The sequence below is a fragment of the Myotis davidii genome, unplaced genomic scaffold (genome assembly GCF_000327345.1).
Source record: "Myotis davidii unplaced genomic scaffold, ASM32734v1 scaffold930, whole genome shotgun sequence".
NCBI lineage: Eukaryota > Metazoa > Chordata > Mammalia > Chiroptera > Vespertilionidae > Myotis > Myotis davidii.
The window spans coordinates 1,195,333-1,201,438 of NW_006282518.1; positions in this window are offsets into that span (position 1 = coordinate 1,195,333).

Below are 6,106 nucleotides of genomic sequence, written 5' to 3' on the forward strand. Positions count from 1 at the left end.
ACACCTTTTCACCCAGTCCCCCAACCCCTTCCCATCTGACAGCCATCAGTCTGTTCTCTGTATCTATGAGTCTGTTTCTGTTCTGCTTCTTCACATATAAGTGAAAGTATATGTCATTTGTCTTTGTGCTGACTTATTTCACTCAGCACAATATCCTCTAGGTCCATCCATGTTGTTGCAGATGGCAAGATTTCATTCTTTTTTTATGGTTGAGTCATATTCCATTATATATGTGCACCACTTCTTTTTTTTTTTAGGTGTAAAGCTATTCTTTTTTTTTCTTTATTGATTAAGGTATTACAAATGTGTCCTTATTCCCCATTGTCCCCCCACCCTTCTTCTTTATCCATTCATCTATTGATAGATACTTAGGTTGATTCCATATCTTGGCTGTTGTAAATAATGCTGCAAAAACATGTGGATGCACTTGTCTTTTTGATTTAGTGTTTTGGGTTCCTTTGGGTAAATACCCAGAAGTGGAATTGCTTGGTCCTTCTTTGTTTTATAAGCTTTGTTTCCATTTTCATGAAATATCTTTTTTTTCCTTCCCTTTACATTCAATCTGTGTGTCTTTTTATCAGAAGTGAGTCTCTTGTAGATAGTATGTTTAAGGGTCTTGTTTTGTTTTCAATTCAGTCACTGTATATCTTTTGGTTGGATTATTTAATCCATTTGCATCAAAAGTAATTGTTGATAGATATGTATTTATTGTCATTTTATTATTCATGTGTTTAATCTTTTTTTTTTCTTAAAGAAGACCATTTAACATTTATTTTAATACTAGTTTGATGGTGATAAATTCTAATGCCTTTTCTTGTCTGGGAAACTATCTGTCCTTTGATTCTAAATGATAGCTTTGCTGGGTAAAATAATCTTAGTTGTAGGTCCTTGCTTTTCATCACTTTGAATATTTCTTACCAATTCCTTCTGACTTACAAAGTTGAGAAATTAGCTGACAGTTTTATGTGAACACCCTTGTAGGTAACTAACTGCTTTTTTTGCTGCTTTTAATATTCTCTGTTTTTAACCTTTGGCATTTTCATTATGATGTGTCTTGATGTGGAACTCCTTGGGTTCATCTTGTTTGGGATTCTTTGTGCTTCCTGGTCTTGTATGTTTATTTCCTTCACTAGGTTAGGGGAGTTTTCTGTCATTTTTTCAAATAGGTTTTCCATTTCTTGTTCTATCTCTTCTCCTTCCAGCACCCCCATGAGGCAAATGTTGGTATCTTTGAAATTGTCCCATAAATTACTTACACTATCCTGATTTGTTTATTCTTTTTAATTTTGCTGTTCTGATTGGCTGTTTTCTGCTACCCTGTCTCCAAATTTCTTATTTGATTCTCTATTTCATCTACTCTATTGTTGATTCCCTATAATTTATTCTTCATTTCAGTTAGTATGTCCATTTCCAACTGGTTCTTTTTTATGCTTTCCATGTCCTTTTTTAAGCTGTTGAAGTTCTAGGTTCCTTGAGCATCCTTATAACCATTGTTTTGAACTCTATATCTGGTACTTTGCTTGCCTCCATTTCATTTAGTATTTTTTCTTGAGATTTCTCCTAGTCTTTCATTTGGGACCTGTTTCTTTCTCTCCTATTTTGTCTGCTTCCTTGTGTTTGTTTCTATGTATTAGGTAGAGCTGCTATGTCTCCCAGACTTATTAGAGTGGCCTTATGTAAATGTCCTATAGGGCCCAGTGGCACAGCCTCCTCAGTCACCTGAGCTGGGCACATCATGTGTGCCCCCTGTGTGGGCTGTGTGCAGTGTCCTGTTGTAGTTGATTTTTTATTGCTGTTGGCATGTCACTGGGGAGGGGATTGACCCTCCCCAGCTGATAACTGGCTACGAGTACAGTGGAAGAACTGCTGTGCATGGGCCAACCCTGTGGAGTAGGACTTGCTTCATTGGGGTTTTGGTGCCCGCTGAGTATGCCCCTTGAATGTGCCCCTTCTGGGAGAAGTGGGGTGGTGCTTTGACCTGGTCTGAAGCTGTCCACCAGTTGCACTAGCTCTGGGGCCTCCCAGAAGGTGCAGGTCAAAGTCAGCTGCCACCTGTGTTCTGCCCTGGCCCACCCAGCATGGGCTACAAAGCTATCTGCAGATGACTGCTATTTGTGGTGGGCTTGGAGGTGCCCTTGAGAGACCAACCTGCAAAAGAAGGCTGGCTGTACTAGTGTCAGGCCTGGGGTCATTTAGCGAGAGGTTTGGGGTACACAGATGCCAGATGCTACTTGTTTGAAATATTTTAGGAAAGTCCACAGCTTGGGTAGCCCTGCAAGCTGGGTGAGGTGGCGTCTCGGGGAATCACCAGGGTGGAGCAAGCAGTATGAGCTAGGTTGGAGTCTCAGCTATGCTGACTCTCTGTGGGAGGGGGAAGGCTCATCAAAGGAACAATGGCCTCTGCCAGCACTTCTGTCTGGGAGAAAGCTGCCCCTCCATCTCTTGCCCTGATGTGTGGGGAAATTCAGTTCCTCCCCATATATCCCTGGTGCCTTTCGAGTTCTACTGCAGTGCTGGAACTCAGAGCAAGTAAGTCCAAGTAAGTATTTGTGTGGGCCCTTTAAGAGGAATGCTGGGCACTTAGCCACAATATCCTTTGGTTTTTATAGCCAGAAGTTATGAGGACTTCTCTTTCCACCACTGGAACCCTGGGCTGTGGGTTCTGATATGGGGCTGGGACCCCTTGCTCCTCAGGGGTGATCTCTGCAACCAACATATTCCTCCCGGTTTTTATCTGCAACATGTGGGTGTGGGACCTGAATGTTCCTCAGCTCTGCCCCTCCTAGCTGTCTCCATTTGGCTTCTTGTTCATATCCTTAGTTGTAGGACTTCTGTTTAGCTAGATTTCAGGCGGTTCTGCATAATGGTTGTTTTGTAATTTAGTTGTAATTTTGATGTAGTTGTGGGAGGTTCTGAGTACCGGGTCTACCTACCCCAACATCTTGACCACTCATTAGTCATTTTCTAATGAGTGTTAACATAGACTATTTTTGCAGGGTTTTGACAGCCTATAAGTGTACTTAGAATTATATTTTCCTGCATTGTCACATGAGAACTCTATAACCTGACTCTTTTTTAAAAATGAGGCAACTCTACTACTTTGGTGACACATGGTACATGGGAGAGAGTTCTCCTCCAGGATCTGAAACAGTAGCCACCTGGCACATTCACCAGAGATCTAGAATGTAGCGGAGATTTCACCATGGCCTGTGTGCCCTTGAACAATATTTTTGCCCAACTAGAATTTTCCCCCACCGTCCAGATTTGTAAAACTGGGGAGAATCACAATTGCCCTGTACAGGGCAATTTCTCCAGTTTCCTTTCCCTCTTGCCCTATAAATTTTTTTAAAACTAAACTAGATCTAAATCTATAAACATAAATGAGAGAATAAACTTGTGAACAACTGGATCCTCCTAGAGAGAAAGAAGAAATAAAATTCTAACCTAAAGCATGTCACAGGGGCAATACTGAGTTCAGCACACTGTCTCTACTTCCCAACTATTTTTTTCAGGTTCACTCACAATTCGATAGGAGTCATGTGACTGAGTTATAGCTGATAGGATGTAGGCCCAAATACTGTAAGCCAGTGCTACTCAAAGGATGGTCCATACACCAGTGCCCATTTGCAAACTGTTACCATTTTGCAATGAGCTAATACAGAAATTTAAAAGTAATTAGGGACTTTTACATCAATTTGGCATTGCTCCCATATCCAAGCAGCATTTCCTTTTTCTAGTAATTTATTTTGTTGCATTTTTTGAAAACATATTTTATTGATTTTTTTACAGAGAGGGAGAGGGATTGAGAGTTAGAAACATCAATGAGAGAGAAACATCAATCAGCTGCCTCCTGCACACTCCCTACTGGGGATGTGCCTGCAACCAAGGTACATGCCCTTGACCGGAATCGAACCTGGGACTCCTGAGTCCACAGGCTGACGCTCTATCCACTGAGCCAAACCGGTTAGGCTATTTTGTTGCATTTTTATAAAAGTACTGGACTATGATAGATTAACATGTTTTTTAAAACCTCGTCCTCAGAAAATTTGAGAACAACTAATGCACCCCATTCCAGGCTTGACCCTTGAAAACATCCTGTGCAATCCAGATCTTCCTTCCTTCCTATAGTAACCTTAGAAGCCATCAGTCCTAGACTTCATAGCTACAAAATGGAACAGGATTGCTGGACTCACATCAGATTCTGAAAAATAAACATTTACTATGTAAAGCTACAGAAGTGTGAGCTTGCCTAGGATTGTTTGACTTATAAGGAATTATTGCCCTCACTAGAGGCCCAGTGCACAACATTCATGCACTCAGGGCGGGGGGTGGGGAGAAAGGGTCCCTTCAGCCCAGCCTGTGCCCTTTATTTACTTTTTAAAATATATTTTATGGAATTTTTACAGAGAGGATGAGAGAGGGATAGAGAGTTAGAAACATGGATGAAAGAGAAACATCGATCAGCTGCCTCCTGCACACCCCCTACTGGGGATGCACCCGCAACCAAGGTACATGCCCCTGACCGGAATCGAACCTGGGACCCTTTCTGACTGAGAGGCGCTCCCCCTGTGGGATCTCACTGACCACCAGGGGGTAGCTCCTGCATTGAGCGTCTGCCTCCTTGTGGTCAGTGTGCATCATAGCAACCAGTCATTCTGCCGTTCTGTCGATTTGCATATTACCCTTTTATTATATAAGATTCTTGAAATTGGGCCAGCTGGGAGGACCCACTTCTAAGATGGCTGCTCCACTCCCATATCTAGCACCTTTTGTCAGGGATGGCTGAAAGACTGTCTCAGTTGGGACTGTCCACCAGAATGCCTACATGAGGCCTCTCCAGAATGGTAATCTCAGGTTGTTGGCTTCTTACATGGAGATTCAGGTTCCAAGAGGAAGTGATCCAGTAAAAAGAATAGAAACCGCATGGCCTTTTATAAGCCCTGGAAGGCACACAGCATCACTCCTGCTGTACTCCATTTGCCAAAGCAGTTACACAAACCTATACAGATTCAAGGGAAGGGACATAGACCTCTCTCTCTATGGGAAGAGTGCCACAAAATTTCTGGCCATATTTAAAACTACCTCACCATGATTATAATTTAGAACAGCCACAAGCTGCAGGGACCTGATTTACACAGACGGCAGGGCTGGCCTCTGTAGAAGCAAGGGCAGCTGATGGGTGAGATGGGTGTGACAGGAGGGAGAAAAGGAATGTGGATGCAGAGGTCAGCAGATTGGTCCACTTGCCAGGGGAAGGCGAAGGACGTGCTCTTCTGATTGAGAATAATTTTGCAGTGAAATAAGAAGCAAGGTTGACAGCTGAGAGTGAGATGTGAGGAAGAAGTTTTGGAGTTTTGAGAAGGTTTAAAATAGCTCTCTCAGAGAGGGAGAGGGAATTATTCCAAAAATATAGTAAGACTATGAGGCAGCTCTTGAGGCCTAATTAAGGTTGTGGTCATAAATTTCAAGTGAGACCAGGATCAATTTTCATCTGAATAGGTATCATTTTTACTGTTAATAGTAATTGCAGTTACTTCTTTCATTCAATTATTATATATAAGAATTTTTAGCCCTAACAGATTTGGCTCCGTGGATAGAACATGGGCCTGTGGACTGAAGGGTTCTGGGTTTGAGTCTGGTCAAGAGCACATGCCTGGGTTTTGGGCTTAATCCCCAGTAGGGGCATGCAGAAGGCAGCCAATCAATGATTCCCTCTCATCATTGATGTTTCTATCTCTCGCTGCTTCTCCCTTCCTCTCTGAAATCAATATGAATATATTTTTAAAAGATAATTTTAAAAATATTTATCAGTTGGAGTATTTTTATACAAATACAGGCCACCAAAATATATCAGTCATGAATGTCTAAGTACTGACACAATTTTGTCAAAATATAGAGACTATTATAAATACAAAAATAATTTTTGGCAAAACACCTCTTTACAATTTGGAAAACTATTTACTTAAAAATGGATATTAAAATTTTTCAATAAAATAAAAATGGATATAGCCCTGGCTGGTGTGGCTCAGTGGTTGAAGCATCAGTCCATGCATGGAAGGGTCACAGCTTTGATTCCTGGTCAGGGCATGTACCTGGGTTGTAGGTT